This window comes from Mugil cephalus, chromosome 20 (assembly GCF_022458985.1).
Source record: "Mugil cephalus isolate CIBA_MC_2020 chromosome 20, CIBA_Mcephalus_1.1, whole genome shotgun sequence".
NCBI classification, from domain to species: Eukaryota; Metazoa; Chordata; class Actinopteri; order Mugiliformes; family Mugilidae; genus Mugil; species Mugil cephalus.
In genome coordinates this window covers 5,327,468-5,346,642 of record NC_061789.1, presented here as the reverse complement: position 1 = coordinate 5,346,642, position 19,175 = coordinate 5,327,468, and the positions used below count along the sequence as shown (strand labels likewise).

The 19,175-nt window shown below is 41.0% G+C and overlaps 1 long non-coding RNA gene across 4 annotated transcripts; it reads right to left on the bottom strand.

Moving 5' to 3' along the window:
• Window positions 1–4,642: 4,642 nt before the first annotated feature.
• Window positions 4,643–17,897, bottom strand: LOC124998164. Of its 4 annotated transcripts, none has more exons than XR_007111033.1 (5): window positions 17,777–17,791; window positions 15,792–16,000; window positions 13,490–13,646; window positions 6,443–6,553; window positions 4,643–5,000 (listed from the first exon to the last, which is right to left on the bottom strand). It is a non-coding gene; the product is annotated as an uncharacterized LOC124998164 (long non-coding RNA). The 4 variants fall into 4 exon arrangements; XR_007111031.1 differs by having other exon boundaries at window positions 15,796–16,000; XR_007111032.1 differs by lacking the exon at window positions 15,792–16,000 and having other exon boundaries at window positions 17,777–17,897.
• Window positions 17,898–19,175: the final 1,278 nt, after the last annotated feature.

Genomic DNA, 19,175 nt, shown 5'->3' with positions numbered 1-19,175 from the left:
ATTATCACAACGGCATCAGCCAGAAGAATGGGTTTTCCAATATCCGGTGCACACTTTGGCTCACCCCCTCCCCGGTCCTGCATCAGGAAATAGAGGAAGAGGGGGTAGAGCATAAAAAAAAAGAAAAGAAAGAAAAGAAAAGAGGCAAAGAGCCGCGGGGCAGACCGGGTTCAGACGGACAGACGGACCGCCGATGGCGCGCTCTCAGCGGGGTGAGGTGCGCTCCGTGCGCCGGCGGAGGATCAGCACTCGGCGCGGAGATGGAGGAGCCCGTTTCTAGAAACAACAAGCATCCTCAGCTGGCCTGGTGGTAGCCGACTCCCCGTGCTCTCTCTTCCTCCCTCCCTCTCCCTCTCTGTCTCCTTCTTTTCTCTCTCCCCTGGCCGGCTGTGCTCATGATATCACCGCATCTCCTCCCCCGGGCTGCTGCCTCCCGAGCAAATAGCCAACAAATGGAGTTAAAATGATTTCTCTCCACTCGTCAGAAGTTGTGCTCCTCACTGACGGGATGTCCTCCTCTACTCTGCCGCTACTGCTGCCCGTAATATCCCCCGTTTCTTTTTTTCCTTTTTTTTATCATCCCACCTCTCTCAGTCCTCATTCTCCTCCTCCCTCTCCTCCCTCTTTCTCGCTTCCTTCTCTTCATCGGTCAGCATCAGCATCCGGGTTCCGTGGTTCCCGCCCCACCCACCCCTCAATGTCTCACCCACCACCCTTTCTTTTCTACTGTACGAAAAGTTCCACATTGGCTGCCTGTGACTGTCAGGACAAAGGGAAATGGGGAAATAAAAGATTAACACAGACACACACACATCTGGAAATATAATAGAAATAGCAGCCACACAGAAAGTGTCGTAGATAAAAGAGTTACATCCTTTTGTATCCTGTGAAAGAAAAGCAGAACATAGTAACTCTCCGCTTTTTCATTCAATTAAGAGAATATCACTATTGTAACCTACTCAAAAACATATATAAATCATTAAAAACACCTATAAATGTATTCAGGTATCCTCTCAGTAGTCCTGCAACTTTTGACCACAGTACCCTTTCTTCACTTAGATGCAGCTTGGTTAATCAGAATCAAAATCTCTTTAGTGGCCAAATGTACAATGTACACAGGAATTCTACCTGGTGTATCAGCGCTACATAACATTAAATAAAGGTTAAACTTATATACAAACAATATATACAATTTAGAAAGATAAAAAAAAAATGGAAATATACATGTGATGCAATGACCGGAATAATTACAGACAAGAAATGGCTGTTGCTGTGGCTGGTGCATGCAGAAATGGTTGGTGTGTGCTAATGTTTTAAGTGTCTTAGGGAATGGTGGGGGGTACCTATTAGAGTACCTAATGAACTGGCAAATAGATACATATTTGCCAATAAATTTATTGTTAAATGATTGCTATAAACTACAAAATTAGAAGAAAAACAAAAAGAAAAGAAAAAGTAAATCGAGGAGTTCCCCAAGGCTCAGTGTTGGTCCCATTAGTGTTTTGCTTTGTTCTTTGTTCTAAGTATAAGATGAAAATTATTTCTGATGTAATTCCACTTTGACACCACATTTAGACATTGTGCCATGGGCTGATTTTTACAAAGCTGAAATTAAGCAGGAGTGATTTTATATTGTTTAAAATTTTAATTAAAAAAAAACAGTTTTTGTGGCTGTTAAGGCTCCAGCATCAAAACAGAAAATAAATTTGTTGTAATTTCTCTTTTTATTTTACCTTTAATCAAAGTTAAAACTGATCTGCAATATGCAAATAACATGGTTTGCTTTATTCTTTTTAGAATTTGGCTCTTTAAAAAAAAAGAAGAAAAAAGGAGAGGATATTTTTGTAAAGTCAGCTGATGAACCACTGCTGACCCTTGCATGGATCACAATGTCCACTTGTAAACACCACTGCATGTGATTAAAGCTTCACATTGTGATGTCTCTATGATGCCGATTCCCAAATCTCAATCCCCTTTTAATCTTAATCTCTTGGTACATTCAGGTTGATGCATCTCAGATTATCTAACGGTGCCATGTGTGAGCACGTAAGTCAGTCAGTTTATCTCTTTGCCACAGATAATAGTGTCACATTCAAAACGTCCATCCATGCATGACCTACATTCACTATTAACAAGAGACACCCGAAGTTGCATTTTATGATAAAGTCTTCGTTTTATTCCCGCAGACGATCCAGCATTTTAAAATCTAACGCAGGTGCATGTTCCAACCACAGGATGGTGCCATTATGCAAGTACGAGCTATAATATTTTTCATCTCAGTGTAATAGTATTTTCCAGCCATGAGATGGTGATGAAGCGGTTTGAGGTCAGAGCGATAGCTTGTTTAGCTTGTGTGCAAAGAAAAAAAAAAAAATGATGCAACAGAGCTGCTTCTCTCTCAGTAACTGCCAACCCTGACGGTGCATTTTTAGTTTTATCTCAGTATTAGGCAGAAGAAGAGGCAGCAAAATATTAATTCAAGTACTTTTTTGCTTAGACACATCTCAGAACATTACATTTAGTTAAAAAAACATGTGATGTTTCATAACATAATTTTAATGCTTGCAACAACTTCCACCGACTCCCGCCTCACATGCAGCTGGACACCCTTTGCTCTTTAAGCTCTTCTCTACAGAGTCGGACGGAAATATTGTATCTCCACCCCACCCCACCCCACACCCCCCACCCCACCCAGTCAGTGGAATTTTCCCGAGGCATTTACCACGCCGAGGGTTGACATGATATATCTGATCTGGAACACGCACACTACAGCAGATAATGGTGCAGGTTGTCACTGTGACTGTGATATGTGGAATACGTTGCATCTGTGTCTGAAAAATTGATGACTGATGACGTTATATCGTGTGGTGCAGACAGGCCACTTGTGATAATAACACTTAAAGATTTCATCTTAATGTATCCCTCATAATGTCCTACATGGCCGGCTCTTTCATGTGCCGATGGCTGGCTGCTGGCTGCAGGCCATATTCAGTGTTTACACATATTTGAGTAGCACCTGGGAGACGCGGAGCCGGTCTGAGTTTTTGCAGCGTAGCTCGTTTAACCTGTAAAATGCAAGATTATAAAGAGTGAGTGAAGTAGGTTTGGCTCCATCTTGTGGTTCTAGCAAAAATAATTTTTAATAACAAAATTAATAATAATAATAAAAAAACTCACACGTCCATCAAGTTTTACTTTATAGTTGTAGAGTGATCTCAGACCTTCGTAGGTGACTGTATGTATATAAATAACATGCATATATCATATATAGTTTTACAAACGTGCGTGGACTGGATTTAAAAACTACAGCTCTTACATAGCTGAGTGAAAGAAGAGGACAGTCTAATCTGGGACAGTGCGGGTGTGATGCCAAAAAGAGTCTGAATTTACCCCCTGTAGCTGGATTAGGACGACGAAACGGGCCTCTGACTGTATTGATGTCTGTCTGTGGGTGAGTGGCCAGACTGGCTTCCATCTTGATCGCTCAGCACATGGCCCGTTGGCTCTTACTCGATTTAGCTGAAGACCAAGTAAGCAATTTCCTTTACAGTCAACTCTGAATTCTCTCTTGTCCATCTATTCTAGCTTTACGTTTCCGTACTGTGATCTCTAAGTAGCTTTAGTTAGCTAGCCGGCTCCATTGCTAAAGAGCTTTAACTTCTTCTACTTAAGTTTACTGATGATTATCATGATGTGCTTTGGCTGTAATTTTGTGCTAATCTTGGGTGTTCTAGAGACTGAGATGCCAAAACCAACATATTACATACCAGCCTAAGCTAAGCTAAGCTAAACTAAGCTAATTATCGCTTGAGGAGAAAAATATTAATTTGCTCCAATACTGCTTTTACCAAAACTGTAAAATTGGTGTGTTCATGCTACCAGTTAAAAAAAGTGGCTACAAGTAATTCTCAATCGATGCCGTGCTAACATGCTAAAAGTTGTGCTAGCCTGAATTTCCTTTAGCGCTCCAGTGATGCGCTGCAGCTTTATCCAATTACAACTTCTTATGCATTTCTCAATATGCATTCTTGTCTGTACTTGTGCTCTTGTGAATGAGTGATAACAAATCAAGCATCACAAATGCCTCTTGTCTCAAAATGTTGTCTTCCATATATATATATATATATATATATATATATATATACACACACACACACACACACACACACACACACACACACACACACACACACATATAAGACATGGTCATTATATTAACAACCTTAAATGACAGAAATAAAAAATTAGACACATATTTTAGTGTTTTACTTCAGCCCAAGTCCCACCCACTATATTAGAGGAGGCGGAGCTTATGACCTGTAATGCAGCCAGCCACAAGAGGGAGCTCTACTTGCTTTATTTTCGCTTTTTCGCTGTCTATAATCTGGACCCTATGGCGCCATTAAATATGTGTTGGAAGAGCTGGAAACACTCTGAGAAAAATCTGAAATGTTGCACATTTATGCACAATAAAAACAAAATTCAACACAACTGAACTACCCTTTTAGCCTTTAGCAGAAAATACACTATAAGGTTAAAATACTTTCCTTTTAATTTATTTAACACGTAAATAAGATATGATCCTGCTTTGGTTCCTACATCCACGTTCAACCCTGGTGAAACAAAAGTCCAGAAGTCACAATTTATTTTTATACCAATTATTTGATACTTTTATTTCCATTTATAAGTATTCAAGTCGACAATTTACATCACAGCCCATCGGCTCGCTGGAATTGTCAAGGTACTGTACGTCAGCCGTAGAGGGAGAAGGGGAATGACGGGAAGACAAGAGGAACACCAGAGAAGTCTAAAACGGAGGGGAAAAGGAGGATGGGGGGGGGGGGGAACTGTAGTTACTGCCACCAGATCCCAAACTCAGCCCAAATCAACACAGTGTTTGTTAACGCTCAGCATCATCCTCTTCATCGTTGTCATCGTTCAGTCCAGTGCTGTTGTGCAGAAGGGAATGCTGGGAACTTGGAGGACTCAGTGCAGTGGACCTGGAAGGAATGAGAAAGAGTGAAGATGATCGGTCACACCCAATATTAACATGTGACACCTTGTCACAAAAAGGCCAGGACATAAAAATAATAATCTGACGCGTGTATTGAGACCTGATCACTTCTGATGATCAATGTGGATTTTAAAGCAATTAAATAATTAAAATCAGGATCAATGAGAAACCAAAACTATCTACAAATACAAACCATTCGATCAGTGGTCTTCAACATTTTTCAGGCCAAGGACCCCAAAGTGATGGCAACATTAAGTAGGGACCCGCTACCTATTGTAAGTGTTCTAATCTCGGGAAATTTTTAACATAGATATATATATATATATATATATAAAATGCTGCAAAACCGTCTAAAGTCAAGAAATTCCATTTTTCTGTTGATTCATTGCCATTGCAACCAGCCAATGACTACAAATGTTATTTTTTATTATTTTTTTTTTGTTTGTTTCTTTTTACGTTCTTGTTATTAGTTGATGCATTTCTTCCACCCAGGACTTTAGAAATGTACAGACACATTTGCCCGAAATTCATTTACTTAAAAACGTCTGTACTCATTAGTCCTCGACATATGACAAATTTTATATAAACTTTCAATATACAAATCCTTATAACTCATTTGTCATTAGCACTGTACAAAAAGACAAAAAATGTTAAAGAAATTTTTTTTAAAAATCAGTGTCACGTAAAACTATTGTATTTTATATATAGGTGTTTCCAATGTGCAATTAAAAAAAGTTTTAACTTGCATTTTATGTGAAAAACAAATGAATTATCCTGATTGAGCCATTTTCTGTGAAAGGTAAAGAACACAACTGCACTAAATATTAACAGAAAAGGTTAGTGATGGAGTTATTAATGAGATATAAACAATGTTCATTGTTTTTTATTTTCCTGAGACCCACCGCCCTCATATGAGGACATTACGTTTTAGGTTTGTTGCCGCTTATTATGCTTCATTGAATCCTGTTGTCTTCATAACACACACTTTTATCTGCCATGTACTGGTAGTGAAGGGTCACTACACTGGTTTATTTATGCTTATTAACTTTTCTGGTTTGATATGACGTGAAAATTTAACAAATTCACAAGTTTGCTCGTTTGATGACGTTGGGATTTCTTTGTTTCCAATACTGCTTTTGCATTAAAACAAACAGTTTTATATTTTGGTGACACATTGGTGACTTAAATTTTAAATTATGTGTCCACATAATTTATTTCAAAAACTACTTCCATTTTAAAGATGCTTATTTTTTTTTTTTTTTTAGGTCCTACTAACCACAAAAACTTAAAGATGTTAATTTTATCCTAAAGAAATTAAGATTCATTCCAAACAAATGCTTGGAATAAATAAAACAACAGAACCAGAAGCTGAAACAAATGTAAAAACGTAATTTAAATGCAAATGAAACAGTTGCGTAACATCTTTACATTTGAGGCTGGAGGGCGACTCCTCATGACGTCCCCTCGGCTGCACTCTTCACACAAGCAGCGAAGGCCTCCATCAGCTCTTTGCAGCCCTCGGCTCCCTTCTCCGCCACACTGAAAGACAAACGAACGATAATTAGGTCACGGCTGAGAGAAATCCACGTTTTGATGAAAACTGTTCGTCAGGCGAAGCTGACTCAGGTATGTTCAAAGGACAAATATTGCTTTTATTTAACATTACAAGCAGCACCAACATCACTGCAAAGGCAGCAGAAGTGAGAGAAGAAGAGACGTGTGTGAAGAGAGAATCCGGGCTCTCGAAATATTTCAGGCTCCCAATTCAGGAGCGAACACAGCAGCCGATATTGCCACAGTGAATTAGGGTGATGGAGCGAGATGGAGGGAGGGAGGGAGGGAGAGAAAAGAGAGGCAACGGGAGGAGTGAGAGATGCAGGAAAGCCGTGTGGACTGACCCATCTGTTTAATAGGACGGCAGGGAGGGAGGGAGGGAGGGAGGGAGGTTGCGTGATAATGCAAAGATGACATGACACAGAGGAAGGAGGGTGAGTCCACAGGAGGAGGAGGAGGAGGAGTTTCAAGTAACATGAAGGCAAAGCCAGGATCCGACTCCTCCTATGGCCTCATGACGTCTCACCCCGTCTCTGTTCTGCTTTTTCTTTCAATAAGCAAACAAATAAGACCTTTACAATAAATTATTGTTTAGCTACTAAGAACTACTATACAATGAAAACGTGCATCTTGTCTCCTCTTCTGTCCTCCTCCTCATAAACGCCTCGTATTCTCTGTTGTGGTTTAAGGTTTGCTGTGTTGCCTCAATATTTTAGTTACTTTCCATTTTCTTCCTACATTATCCGAAGTATGTCGAAAGTATCGATATTTTGATTTGAGAATCGACTTTAGAGCATAAAGACCTGGTATCGGAATTATTGACATTTCAGTATCGATCCACATATCACTACCATGTGTCTTCAGTTTGGCTGTTTACACAATATCTAGCGCCATGGTTTGTCGTCTCCATGCTGAATTTAAATCAAACATTCTCACAGCATCCGCGAAGGACTAAGAGGAAGACATGTCGGTGTTGGGTAGCTAATGGACATCCAGGTGTTATTTACCTTAATTATTATTCGTCTAATATATCTCCCACCTCAAATGTTTCCAAGTGAAACAAGCAAAACCCAGAAAATATTGCTTGTTTGCTAATGGATGGAACTAGCATTTCTTGCTAGGATGCTATCACCCAATTAGATCTGGTGGTTGGAACCAAGGTTGTAGATTTTGTTTTTTTTGTGGCAAATGTTTGGTAAACTGTACTCAGTTTGGTTTCCCCACTGGTCACTCCCATTGGTTATCACCTAAAAGTTGAGATTAGCTAAAACTTGGTGCCAGTTTACTTTGAAACACCCAACCCGACACAGAGCTAGACTCTAAGGTAGAAACGATAACACATGAAACTACACTAGTTAAAACTCTCATTTAGCATTAGCTACATCTGTGTATTTAGTGCAATAACCACATTCTTCTTCTTTCTTGAAATATTGTGCCTACATTACCCACAACACAGCTAAAAATCGTTCAGTTGTTGAGGCTGTAGTGTGCTTGTAGCAGCTAATTTAGCCTCTAGCTGCTAGCATTTGTCAAAACTGTAGTTTTCTCTGACTAAAAGGCCACTACTATTTATTTCAGATATACAGCAGTAAGCTAGTACTCCTAGACACCTGTAAATCGAACTCCCCTCTTTTAAAAATTTTAGTAGTTGAACTACACACGACATGGTTAGCTAGGCATAAAAAACAGCTAGCGTGTCCACTTTTAAATCCCAGAATGTGATATATCTTTTGTCTAAGCAGTACAAACATAATAGTTGAGGTTTAACATAAAGTTGATGGGAGGTTTTTATGCTAAGCTAACTGGATGCTGCTACAGGACAACTTAAGTGTTGAGAGGACAACGGATGCTACAGTAAAACTATATAAAAGAAAAAAAAAAAGTAGTGTCACTTTTGCGTCACAGCTATTCTTGTACACCGGCTGAGAGGAGCAGGATTGCCTCTGCCGCTTTATTTCTTAGTATCGTGGCCCGTTGCCCATTAGTGATGTAACACACAGCTGGATGCTGCAGATTATCACTCAGCGCTTTACGTCGCTGGGAGAGATGGAGCGAACGGTGTGTAGGTTGGATGTAGACTTTACTTAAGCGCGACAATGAGTGCTTATGTTTGACCATTGACACATGATCCAACATCAGCGGCTTCACCTGCTAGAATACATCCATCAATCCACCAGAACAACATCTTTCTGTGAATTATAAAAAAAAAAAAAATGACGCATGGAACCGTTTCACCCATCAGCTCACAACACAACAGATAGTGATTTGGCATTTTTAAGTGAACCCACTCCTCGTATGCATACCTGCATGTAAATTGCATAAAAGCAGGGATTACCGAAAGCATTAGAGCCGGGCGGCTTCGTGCAGAGGAGGGTGAGGAGCCGGTGACGTCATCCCAACCACAGCAATCACATAATCTCCCGAGAGAAAGCACGGCTGTGGGCGAGGTCACATTACAGGGTCACAGGCCAAAACCTGGTTTGGCCTGGGTACAAGAAGCTTTTGTGACTACTTCTGGTTCCTTGATAAATCCAACAAGTTTATAAAAAGAAACGAAGTCAGCGACGCCAGCTTCCCACTGCGTTGCATCCTGGTGCAGTTTCGTCCGGCGTGACGGCGTCCTCGTCGGACGCTATCAGGAAATGAATTTTAAATTATTTAGGCCGAGCTAGCTGTTCTCAGTCCTCGGGGATGCACATGCATAATGGATCAGGATCATGGAGCAGGTGCAGCAGGAAAAGATGATGCAGAGGCCGGATCATGTGATTAAAGCCGAGGCGGAACGGGTCATTGTCTGGATTTGAACCTCTTTTAGAAGTCCAAGAAGAAGGGTGTTTACTGTATGTGAGTTTAGACCCTGCACACATGTCCCCTGAAGTTAACCCACAGACGAGTGATTACGCTCACAGCAGTGGGAAGGAAGTTTGAAGATTTGGTGCTGCATCACATACACTTAGCTTAGCATGTGAAAAACAGAAAAACTGTCCTTGAGAAGACGTTTCTGTTGCACAATTAGAGATAACGACTTCCAACAATCAAACAATATAATCGTAAAGTCTACTAATGCTTGTGCAGAGCAGTGCGGTGGCCTGAGGGGAAGGAGGCCGGTGCCAGTGCAGCACTCAGCTTACTGACTTCTGCAGAGTCACCGAATTCCACGGTGAAAACCAGCTCGGTTGCCACCAGCGAAAATGGACATGCCTGTCTACACATGCGACTCCAGTTAATCAGTAACAGAGAGGCAAACTGTTTATATGTAAGTGTGTGTGTGTGTGTGTGTGTGTGTGTGTGTCCGGAGGGCAAAGCAGGGATTAAAGGTGTACATGTGCAAACTATGTGTTTAACCCTTGCGGGAAAACCCTTTAGTTTACACAACTCAGCTTGACTGTCAGGCTGAAAACAGTTACATTGCAAAATCTACAGAGAAAGTATAGCAATGCATCTTAAAAAGAGCTTAATTAGTGACATTTTTTTCCATTTTCTTAATCAATAATCAAGTACTTGCATAGTTTATAAAAATAAAATCAAGATTAAAAACAGGATTAAATATTGTGGCTACACTACATTTTATCACTTGTTTGAATGGAAGTAAGACTTAATTAGAGACAAAATAGATTTAAATCCACAAACTTACATGCCATGTCTGTTATTATGATATAAATATGACTTATATTGCAGAAGCAGGGCATTAAAATTGCTGTTGCTAACTTGACCTCTGTGACTTTGCCTGTGTGACCTTCAACAGGTCACAACTTTAACCACAATTTAAATCTATTAAATTTGATAATAAACAAAATGTATATATGTCTCAATAAAGTGCAATAAAAAAGTGCCCTCAAACTTGATTAAATCACATGTATAGTGTAAGCCCAAGAGAGATGCTTATCCTCCATCAACATGAGGGCTGAAATCCAACATGGCCGCCTCCTTGCGTGTGCTGCTAGTGGGTGTGAACGCGAGACGTTTACATGGGTTAAAAGGAGCAGATGCCGGGTTGAGCGGTAACGTGATCCATGGTTGAGAACGTGTCATCATATCCTGCACATACAGCCTCACTTGTGCTTTCTCTCCATCCGTAACTTTAAAAAGCTGCCGCCTATAAATACACAAGGGGTTTTGAGTATTATTTACATACAGAGTAAAGCCTTCAGAATAAAATGAAAGGCTCGGGTGACTGAGTCGTGTCATAACTTTCAATTCATGACCTGGATGTTGGGGAAGTATCATCATAGAAGCGACCACATACAGAGTTTGAGGGCAAAAGTCCAAAGGGAGCTGAGTGTTTGAACAGATTTCAGCAGAACATAGATTAGACTTGAAAATGTTCGCGTGACCCTCAAAAGGCTTAATCGGTTTTTGCTGCTCCAATCAAAGACTCTGTGAAACATACAAGTTTGTTTCATCAGTTTTAAAAACTTCAAATTTGGTGCAGAAACACGTATTCTAGCCAGGTCGCTTGACTGTTTAAACTTTTTACAGTGAGATTAGCGCAGCAGCTATTTTGGCTAAAGACACAATGTCAGTTAGCCTTGCAGCAAGCAACGCTCCACCTCTGGCTTGTAAACAATGTAGCGAGGCCACATTTGGTAACATCTGTTGTGGCGAAAACAAAGCTAAATGTTCATCACAGACCTTGAGGAGTTCAAAATACGAGAGGTTACTAGACTTATGTATAGGCCTCTTCCTCTCTGCTTGAGGCTAGTAGCTTGTTGTGTGAGGCTGCTGCTAGCGATACATGTTGAAGCCTCACACCGAAGGAATATAGGCTTAATTCCTTATAGTTCAGTACTGGTTCTTAAAACCACAACTTCTGAAGGAAATTAACTAGAATTTAGCATTTTGTTGATAATGCTAATGCTAAAACAAAAACAGTCAGTGCGTTTACATGCACAGGTGAGGTGCATATAAGAGGTGATAGCCAGCACAGCGGTTGTGGATCATGCGCACACGAGTTGTTCAGTTAAAGTCCGATTAAGGCGTATTCATGGTGGAGAAAATCGATTTCCAATCGCATTATCTGGGTGTCTTAATTGGATAAGGAGTACTCCAATTTTAGTCAGAGTAACGCATTTACATGCGCTTAAGTTGTCCAGTTAAAGTCGGATTAAGGCAATAATTTGTTTTTTTTCACAAGCATGTAAACGCACTGACTGAAGCTTGCCAAACAGCCAAACAAATCAATACTGTGTAAATCCAAGAAGAGCTGCACATTAAGGTGCCACCACACATTAATGTGAGATAAATGCCTTCCACAAGATCCTCACTGATCTTTTTTTGAATTGTTGGATACATATAACTGAGTTCAGGCTGTAGACTGCAGGGGTTGAGGATCAGGAGCAAGTTTTGTGTATACTGTGAGGGGGGCCACCATGGAACTTCAAATTAACACCAGCAGCTGAGCTCAAATGTGTTATGTTGACTGATGACATTCAGACTCTTGTGATCCTGCATTCAGGTTATGCTGAGAACAGCTGCATGAAATAAAGCACATGCATGCTCATCACTTCAAACCACACTATGTTGCATGCGAGTCAAAGCATCTCGTTAAACTTAAAATATTTAGTTCCGTGCTTTCACACGTCATTGACCTGCAACCTTGGCCAGAGTTTTTAGAATAGGCCATAACTCCTCACTGCCAAAGAGCGTCTGCTATGTCTGTAATACAAGAGTTATAAAGACATCTCAAGTTATCGATCAATGATCGACGGCACATAAAAGCGTGCCAGTGGAAATATAAAACATTCAAGGCTTCTATAAGACCCTAAACACAGAGTTGGCACACTTCAGTCTTTAACACATGATTAGCCAATCGTCCACGCCTTGCCTTCCTTCCTCCACCTCAACCTGCTGTCTTATCTAAAGGCCTCACACACCCACGACTAACTTATCAAGACGAGACAGTCATGCAAACTCTGCAAACTGTTTGCTATGCAAAACAACATCAATACAAGTAAAGTGTTCTACAGCTCAAGAAATTGAAAAGTGCAACAAAACCGTTCATGCAAATTAATTTAATTGATGCTTGGTGACAATTCATGACCAAAAAAAAAAACTGCCAGAATGTGTCGATGCGTGAAAGTCTTACATCATTCCTGCTCATCACTTACACTGAGCAGCGTCTGCTTTAAGCAAAGACAACATCCCTACAATGGTGTCCCTGACATTGAGAGAGGCAAAAAGGAGGCAGAGGGGACAAAACGGAACAAGCTAACGCAAGGTATTCTGGGAAAAAAGGGAGACGAGTGACGCAAGCAGATTCCCAGCCTCCATCCATGCGTGTGGACGAGCATCAAGCATCACCCCGCTGCCATGCATCGTTAGCCTCAAAATCCCAAAATCGTTCTACCCTACATGAGGCACCCCAAATTTTCATGACCCCCGACCCCTGCGCGCAATTAGTTGTCAAATTTAGTTAAATGTCTACAAGGAAGACGTGGTTCCTCACGGCGCTAACGAAGGTGTCCGCTGAAGAGGCTCCATTTTAGCAGGGCGCATTTCTAGGATGCCGCTGTCCACATCCAAACGTTAGGATGCGATGGGTTAGATTGAGCGATTTATTCCGAAATTCCAAAAATTTCCCTTTACACTCGGATGTGATGCTTTCTTTCCTTTACTTTCCTTAACGGGTGTCCGTTAGCACATTAGGTAACCTTGAAACCCATCGGACTCAGATAATCTGGCCTTTGCAACCTTCAGCGGTTCAACATCTTAGCAAGAAGGAACATTTGAGGGTAACTCTCAGAGACAGAGGGTAAAACCCGCAAAAGTGTCAAAGACGGATCTGGACTTGCAAGAGGTTCCTACGATGAGTTTGGCGTCTCGCCGAAAATCCTTCACTTCCGAAGGTTGTGCAAAAGCTACGAGAAACACACATCTTCCCACTGATGCACGCACCTTTGCAACATGCACGCCTTCACCTACCATTTGTCCAGGTCAGCCTTGATGCTTGCACAAGAAGCAGGGACGGGGGCCTCAGCAGGGGCAGCGGCGGCTTCAGAGTCCGACATGTTTCGTTGAGGTGGTGGAGGTGGTGGTGGTGCTGCTGTGTGGTGTCGAGGGTGCGTGTCCTGTCCTGTTCCTGACGTCCAATGGATCCCAGCGCCACCAATAGAAGACAGAAAGAGAGTGAGATAGTGTGGATGAGAGTGAGTTGGTGAAAGGGGAGGGGAGTGCAAGAGGAGGAGGAGGAGGGAGGAGATAAAACATGTGAGAGGGAACCACACGTGTATGCATGGAAGTCAGGGGCAGTAGGAGGGGCTACTAAGGGTTAAAGGTCGCTGATACAGAGTAGAGTGGAGGGTAGGAAGACTAGGAACCTACATAGAAAGAACTGGCCTGTTCAGGTTCAATGTTAATTGTGTACTACTTCAAAGACAGGAGGCTACAACCAAACTGTAGAGCAACCAACCCTTACCCCTAACCCCTAACCCTAACCCTAGGACACAGAGAAAGCAGATTTCTGACGGTCTCCATGAGAACCCACATCCATGCATTTCTCTATACATGCACAGAGCAGTGGAGACAACTGACCAGTGCAACATGAGATGCAACATGATAACAGTCACAGCGAGTCCTCCAAGAACATTTCTCCATTGAGCGCTGCCCTCTAATGGCGGCTTTGCGCAAGTGGGCCATTACAGAGATGCTGCCATCGTCATAGCACATGGCTGCCGTTCATCAAAGGTCAGGGATGTAACGGGGCAAAACTAAAAAAAAAAAATGGCATCATCTTTTGTACCTGTTGTTGGACTCATTGGAGTCCATCTGTATTTGTTGGTTGAACTTAGTCAATAGCAAATGGTGAGTGATTTGTCCTCGTGGGAGCTGACGTGGTTTTCAAGGTCACAGTTAGATGATTATTTAACTGATAAAAAAAAATAGCTCACCACGTTGAAAATACACATTACAGCTTCTCAGAGCAAGAACTTTAGATGCCTATGAATATTTATTTGATACTAGATAGAAAGGAGATTGACTCTTCAACTAATCATTTTAGAAGCTCTAGTCTGGAGCTGCAGATCAATAGGGAATAACACTAGTTAGTGTTGATCACATTGAACAGATTCCGACACAAATATTTTTAGGTTTTTTAAACATCTATTATCAACTTCAGAAGTGATTGTGTTCCATACGACTGATTTTCGTTTTCAGAATATTTGGTTAAAGAGCACAAAAAGTGAAATTAGTTTGCCTCAGCGTGGCAGAGATGTTGGCGTAACTTTCTGTTCCTCACGCCCGGGGAGAAAAACTTAAACCATATGGATGGCTAAACGACAGAAGCAATAAGAGAGAAAATATGTGGAGGACTTATTTGGGATCGTCGGCCGTGATTGTGAAGCATTTCTCACACCTGTGTAATGTCTTATCAGTTAAAGGACTTCTGTGTACGTACAGACCGGAGCCAGTCCTGTGTACAGAGAAAACACACCGCAACACAGAAAATCTACTTTAATCCTCTCTGCCTCCAAGACTGGCTCGTACCTGATCTGAGTGCGTACCGCAGCTCTTCGTGGCTGCACACCTGGTAGAGATCTATAAATCTTACACAAGCCTGTGATGACCGTTCTCAGAGACATACCGCACATATTGCTGACATACGGCTGCACGCGAGGCACAAACCCATCAACAGCTCTCTGGCCTCTCCAGAAATAATCCGAGCCGCTCATTCATATTCCGCATAGAAAAGTGTCGCTAAATTACATTAGCATCAAATGTCAACCAATTAACTTCCCCTTGCAGAAATAGCTCAGTCTCATGCATAAATGAGTCGCGATGACACAAGTTAAAGCAGATACAAACTGAAGAACTTATATGGAAAACCAGATTTAAATCGTTGTGGCCTCGCCAACAACATAATTAGAAAATGTATATACTAAGTCATGGGTGAGATCTGTAAAGTTCAAGGCATTCCTGAGAACAAAGCAAAAAGTCCAAGCCTCAAGCCACAAGCTGTCGCCTAAATGGAGCCGTATAAAGAGATACCATATGTGCCATCTATGGCAGCTTTTGACCGAAAGAAGTTTTCGAAGAACAGTGAACTTTTCCCTCGGGCGCAAACAGAAAAGACATGCCCATTGCACATCTCCCTGCTAGGCCAAGTGCACGGGGACAAGAAGGAACAGAGTGTACTTTGAGTCAAATAAGCAGTTTCCTGCACAGAAACCCATCCCATACACTTGAATAATGCAAAAAGACAAAAAAAAAAAAGGAAGTTAATTCCTACCTACCTGCAGATGGGACGTCCTGTTTGTCTTGAGTTAGAAGTGTGTCTAAGTTTGTGGAGGAATCAGACGAAAATGCCAAAGAGGGGGCTTTGACGTGCTTTGAATGAGAGGGGGTGTGTGGCTCAGGTTTACGACTGTGTGCGTGCCTTTGTGTATATGTGTGTGTGTGTGTGTGTATATGTGTGTACACTCTGTACACTGCCAGGAGCTAAAAGACAAAAGGGGGAGTGTTTAGCGGTGGGAGGAAATTTGAGAAAAAATGAGAAAATACAAGTTTGGGCTTTAAAAGAGAAGTGACGTTTAAGATTCAACAGGGATTAAATGGAGACCAGGAAGGATGCAACGTTTAATGTGCGCTGACCCGACCAGCTGCTGAGGAATGTGACACGGTTGACGTCTATAAAAGAGTCAAAAATGGCCTCTCGAGTGGTTTCCTTATGGCATGTTCTCTCACTTGCATGTGTAAGACCCTCAGGCAGCTCGTCGTGCTGACTCTGCAGGAGTCAACAAGTTTAAACCCACACAGCAGCACCTTCAGAAATCCTCCGTCAGACAAAACCAGCAACATTAAACTGTTTTTCCGACAACAAGCTGGTGGCCTTTAGCTCGCAGCAAAAAATTTAAAAAAAAAAGTCCGTAAGTGGAGGTTGTGATAAAACCAAAGTCACCCTGTAGGTCGCACACACTCGGTGCTGCTGCGCATGTACACGTTTACACAGAGCATCATGTGTGATAATGAATAGGAGGGGGAGCAACTGGAGCCAGGCTGAATTCTGTGAGAGAGGTATTTAAAGCAAAGTGTCCTGGGAAATATGCGAGCGACTCCCTGAAGGGGCGACGAGGGGAACTTTGTTTTATTCCTCAGGTTTCTGAGTGACGTCGTATGTTTTACTAAAAAAACAAGTAAACACTGTTTCACTGGGAGGATAAATGAAGTGTTTTCACACTTAAAGAAAGGTAGTAGCTAAAAAATCTCTAGTAAAGCACAAGTTTGTTTATATTAGTCTGCACAAAAGACATCGACCAAATAATCACCTGCAACATCTCAGTCTAATTTAAGATTTATAATTTATAGTATGCAACAGCATACGTAGTCTGGGAGGGATTGTTCAGGAAAGAGATGGCCTGGGAAAAATAAATAAATAACTGTTCAGGTGGTTTTGTCTACTATCCTTCTAACCCTCTGTCTGGATAAACAGTGGACTGTTTGAAAGATAAGATAGAATAAACAATATACAAGTACTGAACAAAAAGTATTGAATTGCAAAGAGATATTGATTGTCGGATATTTCACAGGAATGTGCACAGAGAAAGGAGTGATATAAGTTAGCTTATATCAATGGTTAATGGTAAAAAAATAATAAGTAAAGACTTAAGAAGCAAAGGGATCGAGCAGAAGCTTTTTCTGTAACAGTTGGAGACAGTAGCTCTGAGTTTGAGAAGCTTGTCTAACCCGTTAAGAACTGACCCTTGAGGCTATAAGCAACTGTGGGGTTTAACAAACACAAACGTGAAGACAGTTTACAGTGTTGATTTATTCTCTTACTGAACGTATTCATCAGCTCTGAGCACTCCGAACCAACAGGGAATAAAGCAAAGGTCTAAAAAAAAATGCTAAAAGTTTGGTCTAAGTCTTCAGTTCTGAAGGATTAGTGGAGTTTGGTTCTCAGGTGAATGTCTGGTCATTAACACACCTGAGTCTTGTGACCCTTCCTATTTAAACGCACCACATTTTGTTTGCAGTGCATTTTTAATCTCTCCAAAGTATTTGCCGTTAGTCGGACCAATAAAAAAAAAAAACAACCCTCTTTGAACAGAAAGTAGTTTGAGTTCCAATGTCCTCAAACGCGTTCTTGCTAATTAGCGACGTTGTAGCTTTTTACTACCAATAGAATTAGTTAAATCTTGGTGTCATATCAAACTAGAGAAATTAATAAGCATAAATCAACAAGTTACAACCGTAAAATCTGATGAGGTTTTGTACCTTGTTCGCTTTTGTCTCGTTATCCGCTGCAGAACGAACCTCCTGAAACACCCGCTATCAAGTTCTTACACTGACTAGTGTATTGACGCTTTGCTGCCACTAGATGGCAGAAAAAAACATCCACTCACAGAGCTGCATATTAGAGAGTCTGTCCAACTCAAACCATGGGCGCCACTTGGATCCTAAGGTCTTTTAGGATCCAATCCTAAAAGACACTTTGTTAAAAGTCAACCCCTGTATTTATTTTATTTTATTTTATTGATGTGTTCTTAGCTTGTGCTGTTTTTATAAAATGCAAGCAATGTTTCCCCAAATTATTTTTTGTAAATTTATGTTTCAAATTGATATGTACGAAAAATTGCGATGTGAAATAAAGTTGGAAAAAAAAATAAAAAAAAAAAACAAAACGTGGCCGCCATGTTTGCTACATCAGAGGTTAGATTCTACAGTGTAAGCCTATGGGGCAGAAGTGCTATGTTGAAATAAATGTCTTATTTTCACCATTAACAGGTCTATAAATGTTATCGGCAACATCTGTTAATACGTAAAAGGCCCTCACTTAAATATCCCATAGTCTACTTACTTTAAATATTTTAAATGAACCTGAAAAATTATAAATACTCAGTGGAAATGAAACTAGTAACTTACTCTTATTTAGTATTATCATTAGTATTATATTATAACATTAGCTTGTTAGCCATAATAATTTAGAAGTAACCGAGGCAAAGTTAAGTGTCAGTTAAATTTGTCTATCTACGTGGATATAAATTACATGCACACATGGGTTTCACAGTATATATGACGCTAGCTGCTATTTTTCTGAGCTTTTGGTCTAGATAACTAGCTAGCATAAGGCTAGCGTGAGGCTAGGTTAACGTCAAACGTTGGTCATTTTAGAGATCATGGTACACATTAATGATGCTATGACTGTATTTTTGTTATATAAAATAAAAAATTGTGAATATTGGTTAGATGTATCAAACATGGCGCCCATGAAACACGTGACCAGTTCAGAACCAATCAGCATAGAGGGATAGCTCAAACGGTCTCTCTAACATATGGCTCTGTATATTTCTGAGGACAACAAGTTTAAATGAAGCGGAATAAGCTGCCACAAACCTAAAATCTAACGTCCCCATATGAGGACGCAGAGTCTCTTAAAGTGTTGATCAGTTCAGTTGATCCAGAAACATACAAGTCACAAATTGGACTGTTTTGTAACATCCTAACAAAGCCATCATGAGTAGTCATGTGTTTGTTTGAATGGAGGTACTGGACTGTCAAAGTACACAGAGAGAACAAACACATAATATACAGTTCAGAGGTTGGAGATTATCACAGCTGACCTTGAACGAGGAGGAGGGGACACGCTAGCCTAGACAAAGGGTCACGCCAACGG